Genomic DNA, 16,000 nt, shown 5'->3' with positions numbered 1-16,000 from the left:
CCTCAGCAAGAATGCCCCATTTCGGATTTTCTCGAGCACTTGAGGTGGCCGTTCCAGCTGGTCCCGGCAGGTGGCAGTGTTCGCCTGTGGAAAAGGCCACTGGGGGCTCAGCTGCTGCCAGGTGGGGGCTTGGTCCTGAAGGAGGGAACTTACGCCTTTGCCAAAAGAATGGAGGCTAACCTGAAGACTTGGCATGTCCGAGCTTGCCTCTTCGGATGCTCAAATCCCACCCGGAGCCCTGCGGACCCTGCCTCCCAGTAGTGTGGGATCCTAAGCTGAAAACTGCCCCCTTCTCCCCGCTTTCCCCTCTGCAGAGATCCAGGGACTTCTGAGTTCTTCTGTTCTTTGCTCTAAAGGGAAGTGGTAGATGGGGCCCTAGGGAAAGGTGGTGTGCTGGCGGAGGGCAGGGGAAGTGGAGCATTTGGGGAAGTTGGGAGGGGTAATGAAAGTCCTTGGGGCAGCTGCTAAGGACAATGATGGTGCCATCAGTGTCCCTCTCAGAAGACATGACCAGGTGGGTGGGTCATCCTACAGAGAACGCCTGTGCCAGCCACAACCGCGGTGTTGCCTAGGATGAGTGCCCGTTAGTCCATGCCACATCCCGGCCCCACCAAGAGCTGGGTAGCTGCGGGAGCAACATGGACCCATCCCCTGTCCTCATGGAGCCCACATGCAGAGGGGCTATGCAGGAGACATTGACTGAATGGATTAGTGACTGGGTGAACCTTAGGGATCCATCTTAAACAGAAACACAGGGGGAAAGCCTCCCTTGAAGTGTTTCTGTGCCAGCCCTGATGAAGTCCCAGAACCTAAGTCAGGTTTGGTGGGGTGAGGAGGTTCGGAGCCGACGACTAAAGAAAGAATTCTTAAGACGTCATTGGTGCAAAATGGTGGTTTATTAAAGCACGGGGACAGGACCTGTGGGCAGGAAGAGCTGCTGCCCCGGGTTGTGAAGGTGGGCATGTTATATACCCCACGGTTGGGGGGAGGTGGTGAAGGAATGGGAGATTTCAACAGAATTCTCACATGTTAGGGAGGGCCTACAAGGTGCCCGGGGAGGGGGCAGTCCTTGCCCTATGGCTTGATCAATGTTGTCTTTAGGTCAGGCACTAACATCAAGATAATTGGGAGATTCTTGGTGGGGCATTATGATCCTGCTATCATTTACATTCCCTAATCCCCAGCAGCAGCTTTCCTCAGCAGGGTGGCAGCCGGTTCTGGGCTCCCAGGTTCCTGCTTCCTCCTGCGGAGAGGAACAACTTGCTCCATGAGCCATTATGGGGCAAGGGCAGCTGAAGGATTGGTGGGGAGGAGAGGGAGCAGGGAGAGGCAGATGGTTGGACCTGGCCGGACCGGAAGATGTGGACGGAAGAAGGAACAAACTGAGATGGCGACCAGGCAAGGGACTGGAGGTTCCAGCAGGATTGGGGGGGTGGGGGCTCCCTGGGGAACTCTGGGAGAGAGGTTGGGATAAGACCACGTTGCCCTGTCACAAAGGAAGGAGAAGCCTCAAGAAACTACAGTCTGTGGACAGCAGAGTGGTCATCCAAGCCTGGTTCCACTGCTGCCGGGTGCCTGGGGGGATGGTTAGTTCAAACCTGGGGTTATGCCAGAGGACCAGTGAGAAAAATCCTCAAGTACTGTTGGCTGAGACGGAGTGGGAAGCTGGCTGGGTCTGGGGAAGGGAGGTGGTGCTGGGGGAGGCTAGAAGCGGGGAGCATGACCCGCCAAGGTGGGCTGGCTGGGCATAGAACCAGGGGCACGGAGCACTCAGCAGGCTTTCGTGGACCTGGGAGGCTGGAGAGGAGCCTGAAGGAAGTAAGAGCCGGCATTCCGAGCCAGGCGTCCAGTGTCTGGGACCTGCAGTGCCAGCTGGGCAGAACGGAGCAGCCAAGCCCAGCCTGAATCTGAGGCAGAGACTGGGCCACCTACCTCCCTGCGGGCATTTGGACCTTCAGGCTTTGTCAGATCCTGATAGCCAACTTGTGATTTCCAGCTCCTGCTTTCTGGCTTGGCTGGCTCAGCACATGATCCTGCTTCCCAATAGACAAAGGGAGCTGCTTCCCTTTAAAAAAAAAAAAAGTCTTTGATTCCCCAAAGGGGGCAGCAGTACAGAGTATAGAGGTGTCTGGGCTTGGGGCATCTCTGCTCTGTGCTGTTAACCTTGAATGTCCATGATGGCGACAGTATGGTATACCACACAGAGCACTGAACTAGGAGACTGGATCCCTGCTCTGCCACTAACTGGCTGTGGGATTCTAGGCAAGTCACTCCCCCTCTCTGAGCCCAGATTTTTTTTTTTTATCTGCAAAGTGAGAGAGCTGGATTAGGAGACCTTTAATGTTCCCATGAGCTCTACAGTCCTTTGTTCTAAGGCAATTGCCAAGGACAGCAAGGCAGTGGGAATGACTTCAACAAGAGGGGAGTATTGGAAATATGAGCCACAAAATCTTAATTTAAATGTAGACTGGACCCACAGCCGGAGTTCAGACGTGTCTGGAGAACTGGTAGGGTGGATCCTCTCGCATGAGAGACAGAGGAGTTTCTTGGAAGAAACCTCACCATCAAGGAAGGAGACAGCATTGCAGCGTCTCTGTGGATGGTTGTACAGGTTGGGCAATGAACAATGCTAGCAGGCTCAGGTGAGCATGACAAGCTTGGTTGAGGAATAAAGCACAAGCTGTCAGAGAGATGGGGTGCTCTGAGGACTGTATAGTATCTACGTGGCTACCATACAGTACCACAGGCTGTGCACTGCATAAGTCCAGGGGTGCTGTTCTCACGGACCTTGGTGGAGCTGTGCTTTGGTATCTATCTCTTGGTCCTGTCTCTCAGCATTCGTCCTTCACTTGGAGCACTGGCTGTACCTCTGGGCATTTCTTACAGTTGGGCTGGAGACAGAAAAGAGACAGTACCTTAGGAGTTTCTGGTGCCCGTGGACACAGAAGTGCAGGAGCAGAAGACATAGGCATGGTGGTCTCAGTGGAGGTGGCATCAGTACTAGAAGACAAGACAGCCAGTACCTGGGTTAACCATAAACGTCTGGGGGTACCTGGGTGGCTCAGTGGGTAAGCATCTGTCTTCGGCTCAAGTCATGGTCTCAGGGTGTTGGGATCGAGCCCCACGTTGGGCTCTCTGCTCAGAGGGGAGCCTGCTCCCCCCCCCCCGCCTGCCTCTCTGCCTGCTTGTAATCTCTCTCTCTCTGTCAAATAAATAAATAAATAAATAAATGAATAAATAAAGTTTTTAAAAAAAAACCCATAAACGTCTGAGGGGCACTTTTCATGGACTGGGGTCCTTTATTAGTAGGTTCCTGCAAAAGACTGTGCAATCTTGTGTCACCTTCCTTGGCAGGTAGCCTTAGAGGTCTCCCTCTGTATACTCGCCTTTCTTCCCTCCCGCGGTACCGGCTGGGCTCACCCTCTTTCAGCTCCCAGGAATGCCTGTCACCAAGTTTAAATCACCCCTGACCCGAAACCTTCTCTGTTCCATGTAGCTTTCTGCCATGCCTCTCCTCTCAGCCATATGCCTGGTCCTCTCCATTCTTTTCACAAAGGGAGTCATGAGGGAGAGACGGCAGCTTTGGGTTTGGAAGTCACGATCAGCCTTCGGGGCTGCTTTGTCACACTGTATCATATCATCACAGCACCTGGGTGCGAATGCTAGCTGCAGCTGTGGGGACGATGGCTTCCTAGAATCCAGAGCATTCCACATTCTCCTTGGTTCCTTTCAAAACATTGCATGTCATTGTATTTTACAGATGAGGACTCTGAAGACCAGACTGGAGACTTGATGACTTGCTCAAGGTCACAAGGCTCCTAAGTGGCCATGTGGGATTCAGCCATGCATGCACCCTGCCTGGTGGGTGCACCAGGCACCCTTTGTGATTTGAGAACTTCGAGAGGCAGTGTCGCAGAATGGGAAGAAAACTGGCTCTAGCACTTGCTTGTGCTACCTTGAACAAGTCGTTTCGCTTCTCTGAGCCACAGTTTTCCCATCTGTGAAGTAGGCTTAGTCATATCTGTTGACCTCCTGGGGTTGCCACGTGGCTCAAATAAGATGGTGGGAAGATGAGTGGAAATTGTGAGCCTCTATTCCATCATGAACACTTATCAGTTCATATCTCAGGGACCACATGAGCTTCTGAGAGGTGTGGGACTGAGAGCAGTGTGAATGCGACCTAAGGTGGCTCTATGGTGGGGACGTGGGAGCTCTGAACTCTAAAATCCACCTGTTCTTAGCGGGCCAGCTGGCTCCCTCTGAAGCTTGGCAGAGGCAGCACACACAGCCGGGCTTGGCATAAAGGTGTCAGGGCAGAGGGAGACTTTGGCACCTGTGGGAAGGCTGACCGTGAACCGAAGCTTGGGCCTGGCTCCTTTAAGTCGCTGCCCCTTCCTGCTGATCCAGACTGGAGGCGGGGGGGGGGGGGGGCAGATGAGGGATGGCCTGAAGAGGAGGGGAGGGAAGCCACAAGAAAAAGTGGGATGGAGAACTGACCAGCTGGCGAAATCTCCAGGAGATCAATGGAGACCCTCTGGATGGAGGAGCTGCACTTAGGGAGACTGGCGGCCTGTGGTTGGGCTCCCCAGGGCCTGTCACACACTGCTCTGCTCCCAGAGAAGAGAGCAGTTCTGGCAGGAGGCCTAAAGTTCTTTCCTGGCCCCCTACTCCCACTCTAGGATAACCCAGAAGCCTTCTCTACTGCCCTCCCCACCCCACCCCACCCAGGCTATGCTCTGTTCAGGAACTGAGGGGGTAGGTGTGGTCTCCATCCTAGAGAGCATACTGGCTCTTTAAAGTGTGTCCCTGCGGCGCCTGGGGGGCCCAGTCTTTAAGCGTCTGTAGCACAGAGCTCAGGTCATAATCTCTGGGTCCTGGGATCTAGCCCCCGCATTGGGCTCCCTGGTCGGCAGGAAGCCTGCCTCTCCCTCTCCCATTCCCCCTGCTTGTGTTCCTTCTCTCACTGTCTCTCTCTCTGTCAAATAAATAAATAAAAATTTAAAAACAAAACAAAACAAAACAACTTAAGCATACCCTTGATAAAGCTGAGCAGGTGGGGTTGCCAGGGTGTCCTTCTATGGCCGCATCTGGATGTGGCACATTCCGAATGTCCAATGCTGGACAGTCATTGCTGGCCAGTGTGGGCACCTTCATGTCACTGATGGCTTGGTCTTCAGGGCTACCTCTTGCCTCCAGAAGGTGAGGCTGCAGGAGGAACAGCCATATCACACCCTCAGCTCCTTCTCTGGGAGGTCTGGACTCCAGACCCCTCCCAGCAATTCATAGCACCCCTAAGGGGAGTGATAGAGTTGGTCCCTAAGTAGCCTGGGGTCCCCTGATGGGCAAGCTCAGACACCGCCCACATGGGTCGTCTTCCTAAGTGAAAGGATAATCTGAAGGACTCTTTCTGTTTTCAGGGGTCCTCCTGAGGCTAGGCTCTGGACTGGCTCCCCTGAAGAAGCCCTAGCCTGGCCTGATCAGAGCTGTTGGGGGTGCTAGGGAGTAGGAGGCAGTGATCTGGGGCCCAGGATATTCCTCTCCCTGGGGCCCAAGTGTGTGCTTTATGCACATAAGATGCTTGGTAAGCTGGCTTCAATGGGCTCACAAATCCCCTTGGCTCTGAGCATTCTCCTGCTTCATCCATAAACATTCTGGCCTTTACTGTGGGGTCTGCAGCCCAGAGTGCCAACATGCCAGGTCTTCTGGGCACCTGAGGTTTTGGACCTTGTAACACTGAACTAAAATGCCAGGGAATCTCCGAAGAGCTTTATACCAGGCCTGGCTGGGGGCCACTGCTCCAGTGAGCCAGAATCTGTGCAACTCACTCCTGGCCCTGGCTACCTAGACAAAGACACAATGAGGCCTTCTTGAGGGGCTTGGCTGGAGAAGAGGAGAGAGGTGGTCAGCTGATACACCTTCCTCAGGAGTCAGGGAGAGCTGAACTGACTTTAGAGGTGGGCCAGCAGTTGGCTGTGAAATTCGGGGGCCTGACTTCCTACTTTGTGCCTTGAGGCACTCTGAGCAGGGCAGGAGGGGGCCCCAAATATCTCCCCCATATAATCCACCATTATTCCTGGACTCCATTTGCTCATGAAAGATTTGATCATTTCTAAAGGTCTCCCTTATAAAATGCAAATACTTCTACAAAGCAATCATGCCCTAAGTTCATTCTTAGCCACCATCTCGGTTATTATCATTTGGTGGGATGTAGACAACAGCTAGAACCTTGGTCTGGATGGGGTGTTCGTGCACATGCGCCTGTGCTTGTGCATGTGTTCAGGTTGGAGGCAGGAGATATGTGTTTCCATTCATTCAACAAGTATTGATGGAGCATGGGGGAAGTGCCAAACAAGTGTTCTTGGTCCTGGGGGTACAGAGTGAACGTAAGAGATGGAAATCAGCCCTTGTGGGATTTCCATTCTTTGGGGAGAGGGGGATAATAAACAAATAAGAAACAAGTGAAATTGATGGGATATCAGTTTGTACTATGGGAAAGTACCAAGCAGGGAAGGGGCTAGGGTTATGGAGGGAGGAGGGGCAAACCTCCGGTGGTAGGGGCGGGGGGGGGGGGGGGGCTATGAGGAAGAGGTGGTGTTTGCCAGCATCGAGACCTGAGGCACTCACTCTCAGTTGTGCAAGTGCCGTGGGGCCTGCCATCTGTCCCTGCCCCCCTCCTCCTTCATTCAAAGCCCCAAGATCCACAGAGCTCTTGGGTCCCAGCAGAGAAGACTATAGGGAACCAGTCCCCTGGCGGACCAGCTGGAAATGTTCCCCAGGGTTGGCAGGGAGAGGGAGCTAGTAGAGCTTGCTAGGTCTGGACCAGCCCAAATAAGTGAGGAATGCAGTGCTTGCTCACCTCGCATGGCTCATTACCCAGCCCTTATCTGGGCGATTTCTCTCTCTCTCTCTTTATTTTTTATACCAAGATCTGTGGGGGGAGGGGAGCAGTGGAGCTACTGAAGTTACAGGGTTCACTCTGCAGCAGAAATTCAAGGTTTGGGATAGCACTGTGAGGGCAGTGGTGGGTGGGCGAGGGCTTGTTTCAGAAAACACCTGGTTTCCTTCCCACCCTCCTTCCCTCCCTCCCTCCCTCTGTCCATTTCTCCATTCACTTTTCCCTCCCTCCTTCATTTCAGCATTGAGGGTCTTCTCCGGCTAGGTAAGGGGGCAGAAAAAACAGGCAACAAATTCTTGACTCAAGGAGTCTAGTGGGGAGATGGGGAGAGACTCAAAGCGTGGTATGTTTGAGTGCTCAGGGGTCCACATACATAACACCAGTGTGTGGATGCCTGGCCCATGGAAGGAGGCCTGACTCTACTCGGGAATCAGGGAAGGCTTCCTGAGGGAGGTGATGCAGCAGCTGCACCCCCAGACTGGGAGGGGAGAAAAGGGTGCTGCTCCAGGCCGAGAGACTTATGAGTTTCATCACTGTGGGTAGAGGGCTGGCTCTGACCTTCAAGGACCCTTACTGTCAAGAAGGAAATCTGAAGAAGGGCTTACTGGGACCAGTGGTGCAGGGCAGGAAGGAGCAAGTCTGGAGGGTCATGCCTCAGAGAGCTGCGTTCCTCATGGGCAGACACAGTGGGATCATGACTGCTGGCCCTAGAGAAGTGGAGAGACGATCCAGTCCAATTTAGTCCTTTACAGACGTGGGGACAGGCCTCGAGGGGCCAGGGGAGCTGCCCAAGGTCCCAGAGCGACAGCCAGAGAGGCTTCCCGCCTGGGGCTGTCCTGAGCTTGCTTGCTCCTGCGAGGGCCCCGCACTAACTGAGCCTTCGCTGGGCGGAGCGCCGCTGCTCTAAAGGCTTTCTGTGGATCAACTCCCGTGTCCTCACAAACCCCTTAGAGGTGGGTGGGCTGTCACTTCCGGATTTTTCAGAGGAGGAACCCGAGGCAGAGCAGGTAGAAGGTCCCACTGCTAGTATGAAGGAGCAGGGCTTTGAGTCCCGCAGTTTGCCCCAGGGGTCATCTTCGCCCCCCGCGGTGACGTGGAGAGGTGGCCTGGCGGTCCCTGCCTGAGCACCAGGGGGGTATTGGTGGGTGCGGCACAGTCCCAGAACCCTCCACACTCCCCCAAATCATCTCAACTCCCTAGTCTCCCTGTTGCTTATGATTTTTGCAGACTCCCCAGCGGAGAAGGGCTGGGAGATCTTGAATAACGGACGCTGGGGGTGGGAGATGGGGAGGCCATTATTTCCAGCATTTGCTGTTTTCTTTGGTGTCAATATTCCGTATATGACCATTTCTCAGCCATCAGGTTGACGTCAGTTGGCCTGCAAAACTCCCGAAAATCCTGCCATCAGCTCTCAACATGGAGCAGCAGCAACAGGTCCCACTTCCTTCCCTACCATGCCCGAAGCCCCCCTTTCTCCCATCCCCTGCCTCTGCACATACAGCCTCTGATTAGACTGGGTTCACGTAAACGGGTATGATTTGAAAGTTCTCATCTTGGGAGGTTTGAAAATGGTTTTATTTCCTCCGCTCAAAAAGAAATAATAATAAAAGATTCATGGAGTGCTTCCCACTATAATCATTTCCTGGAAGGGACCTTAGTGATTTAGTTCAAATCTTGGTTTTATAGATATGGAAAGTCAGCCCCGAGAGGAGTGACTGGCCCAAAGGCACACAGCCTGTGACTCCCCAGCTGCGGTGAGAAGCCAGGTCAGCCTCCTGGTCCCCTGGCTCTTTCTCCTGTCATGTCACAGAACTGCTCTGGGTTCAGAGGGGAGTGATTCATGGCCAACAGAAGGAAAATGCAGGATGAATTTTGGCTTTGCCCCATACCAGCCTATGGCTTTGAGCCAGCATCTTAAATGCTTTGAGTCTTAGCTTTATCATTTTAAAATGCCGATCTTATTAATACTTGCCTTCTGTTTCTCACAGGGGTGTTGTGAAGACCAAAAGAGATAAATGGGTAGCAAAGTACATCTAGAGGAAGGAAATACAAATGCTTCTTAAATGTATACAACGATGTTTAATCTCATTCAGAAAGTAGAAATACAAATTAAAATTATACTGATAAATAATTTTTGCTCCTATCAGATTGGCAAGAGTCCAGAAATTTGATAACACATTCTAATAGTGAAATTGTGAGGAAACAGCCACTCTCATATTTCTCAAGGGAAGATAAATGTGTGTGACCTCTATGGAGGGCAATTTGGCCATAGCTATCAACATTATAAATACACAGATCTTCTGACCCAGCAATGCCACTTCTGGGAATTTATTCTGCAAATATATTTGTGTAAAGTACAAAGGACCTATCTTTATGGCTATTTGTTGCAGCCTTGTTTGCAATGGGAAAAGACTGGAAACAAAGTAACTGTCCATCAAGAGGTGTCTTTTTGGGAGACTCTGGTTCACCCATGTGAGGAATACTATGTAGCCATAAAAAGGAAATAAAAAGAAAGTTTTGTATGATGCATAAGACACACTGTAAGGGGCAGAAAAAAGCAAGGTGGAGAGCAGTCTGTACAGTATGCTGCATTTTGTGTTTTAAAAAGGGAGAGTAAGGGAATATTTGCTTGTGCCTACATAATGAAACTCTGGAAGGATCTCTGAGGAGCTAATAACAGGTGGCCACTTGTGGGGGATGAGGTTGGGATCTGGAAAGATGAGAGATGGGAATGTCAGGGAGAGTCCTCACTGTTTGCCTTTTAATATGTATTTTTAATTTTCCCAATCTTGTAAGTGCATTAGCAATTCAAACATGTGAATAAAACATGGCTTTGTAAACTGGAAAGCACCTTGCTGAGGCTAGTTACTTGGGCCGTCGTTAATATAAAAATGAGCTAAATGGCATGACTAGCACCAGAGTCTGTGGGAAGGCAAAAGCAGAATGCTTGGGGGTGGAAAAAGGCAGGGGCAGTAGCAGTGGGGGGTTGGGGTGTGGGGTCCCGAAGGAAAAGCGTTCTGTGTTGTATGGGAAGTGGTCGGTCAGGGTGATGCAGTGGGCCCCGGGTCGTGAGGAGGGATGCAGCTCCCACCCAGGTTGGTCAGACTGGTCGTTGTCTGTCACAGCTAAGCTGCCTCTTGCATAACATCCAGTTTGTTGAGGGTATTGGCACCAATCCTCCCTGGTTTGTTTAGGAGCTCTGGCTTCAACGCTCCGGGTCATGAGTGCAAGTGTTCTACTTGTATCGGGCTGCGTAAACCTCTCCTAATGCTTCGAGGTGGGCCCTGGGATGATCTCCATTTTATATATGATGAAACTGAGGCACAGAGAGGCCAAGCACTTTATCTGAGAGTGGGAATGGAGCTGGGATTCTGATTACAGGCAGTCTGGTTCTGGCACAGTCCTCCCAATCTCTACGGGACACAGCCTCTTGGGGTAAGCCCCATGGCTTCCTTGACTGCTCGGTGCCATCTCTGCAGCTCTTGGTCCTTTCTCCCGCTGTGTCTGGGTTAGAACATCCCTGCTGGGTCAGAAAAGAGACCTTTGATGTCTGTGAGGTGAGGAGAGCCATCACTAGTCTGGAGGGCCCCTTTGCTCCTACTGCATTTTTAGGCACCATTTTGGGTCTGCTGAGCCCTGTGTCCTAGAGCTTCTGCCTTTCCTCTCAGGAGGGAATTGGGGCAAGGATGGGAGGTATTAGAGCACCCCCTCCCCTTTACATCTCTGATATCCCAGAAACAAATCCTAGCAGACAGAGGCCTCTTGCCAATTAGACCAAGGCAAGGGCCTTGCTATCTGTGGTGGGATCTGGGGGGGACGCAGGGCTGCCCGGCAAAGTGAGAGCATCATGTCTCCAATTAAAGTTGTGAGGATTCATCTTCTAACTCAGCCCCCCTCAGAAATTGACATTTATTAGGTTGTCAAAGTTGATTTTTCTTCCTGGCCCTTTCCGGCCCCCAACTCTGAGGGTGTGTGTGTGTGTGTGTGTGTGTGTGTGTGTGTGAACATGCTTGTAAAAAAATACCTATATTCTGCTTTTCAAAAACTAAAAATGTGGTATTTATCCCTATCAGAGATTTGGCTACTTGATTCCTGAGAGAGTGGAAGGCAGCTCCCCTGGGGAGCATGAGCCATCATAGAGAGGCAAAGGGTCTGAGATGATGTTAGTCTTATCATCCGGGGTGAAGCCAGCCCCATGTAGAGATGGAGGTTGTCCACAGCGTGATTTTAGAGGCGCCTGACACATCACCCTGAAGAAGTCTCTCTTGCATGTGCCACCGGACCTGGGAATTCCTCCCCTGGGATATCATTCCTATGAATTTATTCATCCCTTTCCTGGCATCTCTTTCGAAGTGGAATATTAGTCTCTAAGAGGGGAATGCATTAAGTCACTAACATCCCAGAAGCAAAGAATCCAGAGCTGGAAGAGATTCTGAAGATGGTCTTATGCTTTCTTGAAGAGAGGAAGCTGGGATCTGCCCACGGCACTGAGGATGTCAGGGACCGTGGTGGGGCCATTGCCCAGATCCTCTGACACCAAGCTCAGTGGGACCTGGTTTATCAGATTAGTCTTCTTTGGGGACGAGAGAGGGCCTGGTCATATGTAGGCCCGACCCCCATGTGAGGGGAGGCTGATGAGGCGGGAGTGATAGGGAAAGGGTATAGGAAGGCTGGACTGATGTGAAGACAATTTTGTTGTTATTTCCTCTAATCGGATATGCTGTCAGTCTCATTTTCTTTATTTTACATGGTGACAAGGGCCTCAAAGGCAGCGACGTGGTGGCTAGCTGGCCTTGGCCTTCCTGGAGAGGGTATGTGCCAGAATTCGATTACCGTCCCCACCTTCGCCAGCTTTGCCATATTTTTGTGCCATATCTGTTAATATGACAATATTTTTCTTTAAATGAACTCATTTTAAACTTAATCTATTGAAAACAAAACTTTGTTTTACTATTATACTAGGAAAACCAGTTCTCATTTGCCAGAAATAGATGGTAATAACACAAATAAAAATAAGGAGATCAAAACAAGGTTATTAAAATTTAGTTAGGTGCCTTTCCTGCCAAAAGCTCCTAGCCTGAGGACTGTTTTTGCTTTGTAAAAAGGAAAATTAGCAAGTGTTGGAAAGGCATTAAAAACCTTCTAGCCCCCAATGAGAGCTTCTGGAGGTAACCAGGATCTGTGTGAACTTCCTCAGGCTGTCCCAAACAGGGCTGCTGAAAGCAACAGCAACTTGTCTTCCAGTGTCCTACCGTCTAGAATCGAGATGTCAGCAGGGCCATGTTCTCTGAGAACAGTAGGGGAGAGTCCTTCTTTGCTAAATTGAGCTTCTGGTGGTCGGCTGGCCGACCTTGCTGTTCTCGGTTAGTGGCCATATGTGTCATTCCAGTCTCTGCCTTCTGGTCACATGACCTCTCCCCGTGTCCATCTCACAAGGCCCTTCTGGTAAGAACAACAGCCATGTTGGGTCGGGGGTCCACGCTACTCCAGTGTGACCTCATCTTAACTAATTATACGTGCAACAAACTTATTTCCAAATAAGACCACATCCAGAGGCACTGAGGGTTAGGACTTCCACATATCTTCTTTTGGGGGGGCGGAGGGAGGGGAAAGGTACAATTTGCTCCACAATGTTGTCTTTGAGAGAGAACTGAAAAAGGAGGACTTTTTCATTGTGTGGTCAATTGTATCGGAAGCCTGTCCAAGGGCCAGCATCGAGACCCAAGGGGGTCCTGAGAGTGTGAGAAGGCTTTGAGTGCCCCCTGCCAACTGGGCTGAGGAATATGGCGATCTGCCAAGCTCTCAGGAGTAGATGGTGTTCTTGAGGCCTGAACGTGTGTTCTGCTATGTCAGCCCGGGGCCAGTAGGTGCCCCCGCGGTTAGGATGAGTGTCCTCAGTGAGTCACAAAATCAGCATCGCAGATTTTGTAAGCCGCCAACACTTACTGAGAATCTCTTGGGTGCAAAACACTGCATTTCCCTGGATGTTGGTGTGGAGTGTCTGGTCCCATGGGCCCACTATGGGGCAAAAGAACAAGTGGAAAGGGCCAGAGAGGTGGGCGAGGTGGGTGGGGGTGGGGAGGTGTAGCAGATGCTGTGGTTCTAGAACAGAGAGGCAGCTGCCGCTCCAGGGGGGGTTTCTCAGGGACAGGTAGGAGGACTTTACTGAGCACTGCCAGGAAGGGAAATAGAGAAAGTCTCTGCTTCCCTGAAGCTCTGTTGGGGTTGGGGGAGGGGGAGATAGACAGCAAATACACCAGGTGGCCATAGTGCTGAGGAGAAAAATGAAGCAGCCCAAGAGGACAGGGAGGAATATTCCTGGCAGAGGAACAGCAAGCATGAAGGTGGGAGTGGAACAGCAGAGGCCAGTGGGGTTGGAGCAGAGTGAGTGGGAAGGAAGGTAGAGAGGTGGTGGGTGGCTAGGTTTCGGTGGGGTGGTTTGGGGGGGCTGGTAATTCCACGTGGGTAAGGATGATGTATTTTAGCTTAAGTGTCAATGCAGGATTTTGAGCAGAGAAGTCAGTAATTTGACCTAATTTTAAAGGGGTCCCCCTACTGCTCTGCTGAGAACAGTTTCTGTGAGGCAGGAGTGGAAGCAGAGAGGGGCTCTTAGAGCAATCCAGACAAGCTGAGGGAGGCCTAGCCTAGGGGACAGCAGGAAGGTAGTGAGTGGGGAGAAGTGACTGGGTTCTGGGTGTTCTTTGAAAATAGATCCAATGAGGTTTACTGGTTGGATCAGTTGTGAGAGACAGGAGTCAAGGCTGACTCCCAGATTTTGGGCCTGAGCAGCTAGAAGGATGGAGTTACCATTCTCTGAGACGGGGAAGGCTGCAGCATGTGCAGGTCTGGAGGGCAAATAGAAGGTTCTGAGTAGGGTAGTTAAAGGTAGATGTGACTTTCCGGGGAAGGTGGTGGGCGGGCAGTTGCATACCTGGAACTCAGCGGGGAGTCTGGACCAGAGATGTGCATTTATGAGTTATTTATTAGAGTTGAGATGGCATTTTAAAGCCCTGAGAAAGCGAGTGTTTATAAAAAAGATAAGCCAAGGATTGATCCTCGGGACACGGCAATCAGTAAGGCTAGAGGCCAGATCAGCAAAGACACTAGGGAGGGGCAGCTGGGGACCTGAGAGAAGAACCAGGAGAGAAAAAGAGTAGCTGCCCTGGAAGCCGTGGGAAAAACGGGTTTTGAGGAGGAGGTGGTGTTCAGCCGTTAATTAAATGCTGTGGGTGGGTCACTGTTGCAGGAAGGAAAGAATAGAGAGGCAGGAGAACAGATCCCGTGGTGAGAGTCTCAGTGTTCTGGTTGCTTCTCTCTTCTCAGGAGCATGAGAAACACAGACTGGGGACGAAGGGTAGGGATGAGGGCATCGGAAGTTTGAAGGGAGCAGACAAGAGACAAAGAGGGCTCAGGAAATGTGGGATTGCTGAGTGGCTCTAAGAGCCCACGTGACCAGTGGAACTCCAGAATTTCTGTATTTGAAGGAGGGACGAAGATCTTATCAGAAGTGGAGCTTGACGGTGAACCTGGGAAACACCCACAGAAGGCTGAAAAGTCTCCTTGGTCCACATCAAAGAGAAGAGGAGCCGAAGGGGTCAAAAAATAAAGCGCACCCCTTAAAACCCCCCTCAGTGGAGGTTTTACGGACGGACAGGAGAATAAGCCTCCTAGGTGGGGTGACTCCTAAGGCAGAGAACCGCGCCGTCCCTCTGTCGCAAGCTATGTGCAGGCACAGAAGTGAAGTAAGGGGAGGAGAAGGAAGGAACAGGATGAGATGGGAGGACACCAGGTGACACGGCAGCCACCCCACCTCATCTGGCAGAGAAAGAAACTCCTGTGACACCTCCTTCTTACTCTCCTCTCTCAAAGTATCAGGCCAGACATTTAGGCAGATTTTTCTAAGGGCATAGCTTGCATCTCTGGAGTACCTTGGCTAATCACACACACACACACACACACACACACACACACACACACACACACAAGTTCAAACATCAAAGTAGTCATCTTGGGCCGTGAACTTATTGCAAAGATGTTGCCATGGCAGAAAATACTGCTGGAAGTGCTTTTTGGTAAATCCAGCTGAGCATGTGACACACTCTCCGACTGTTCTCTGTGGGGGTCAGTCTTGGCGTTCCAAGGGCAGATTTGATTTCCGGAACAGCCTAAAGTCATTTAGAGCCAAGTGTGATGACTAAAATTGGGGATTAGATTTTTTGTGTCCACTGATGAGGTCTGATACAGACAGAAAAAAACTGGCCTTGTCTTGGGGACAATACTTCTTTTAAGGGATTTAAGAAGCTATAATGTGTGAAGTGCCTGGTATGGTTTTTGATCCGTGGTGTGCCGTTCATAATTGGTAATTATTAATATTCCTAAAACAGTGATCCTGAAATGAATAGAAGCATCATTGAAGTAAATGATTTGTCCCCTAAGGTGCTGGCTTTGAAGAGACAGACTTTATCTAAAATGATAAATTTTGCTAAGTCTGTTAAAAAAGCAGATTTATAACTTCATAATCATATCTGTTAATCTTTATCAACCTTGCAAGTCAGAGGATAAAGAGCTTTATATCAGAGAGAAGAGCAGCTGGAGAGGACCAAGGGGAAGAGAATAATGCCAGCCCCTCTGGCAGCCCTCAGGACCACCCATGTCCACTGGTGATACCTGGTTATCCAGCACTCAGCGAAGTGGGTCACCAGGTATCAAAGGGACCAGATGTGTTGTCTCCCTTCCCCACTGCTGCCCTCGATGCTTTTCTGCTGGTTGGCTGACACCAGGGAAAAGCTCTAGGATGAGAAATTCTTGTCTTTGGTTTAAACCTTCAATCCTTCAGTACAAGAACAAATAATCAGGAAGAAGATAGCATGGGGATAATTTACAGGTCTGTGTGAAGAAGGTTACTAACGCTTTTCTCGAGACCAGGTTTTGATAATACAAGAGTAGAGACAGCAGAAAGGCCATGGGTGTTTCTGCCAGAGGGGTAGGGAAGGAGGAGACATCACTGGGAAGTTAGAGACACCAAAGTTTCCCTTTGTGCAGAGCCAGGCTCGCTCTGTGCGTCCCTCCCCAACGGGCTCAGGAGGGGGCTTCTCAGCCCACAGC

The sequence above is a fragment of the Mustela nigripes genome, chromosome 1 (genome assembly GCF_022355385.1).
Source record: "Mustela nigripes isolate SB6536 chromosome 1, MUSNIG.SB6536, whole genome shotgun sequence".
Lineage (NCBI taxonomy): Eukaryota > Metazoa > Chordata > Mammalia > Carnivora > Mustelidae > Mustela > Mustela nigripes.
This window is presented reverse-complemented; position numbering follows the sequence as displayed.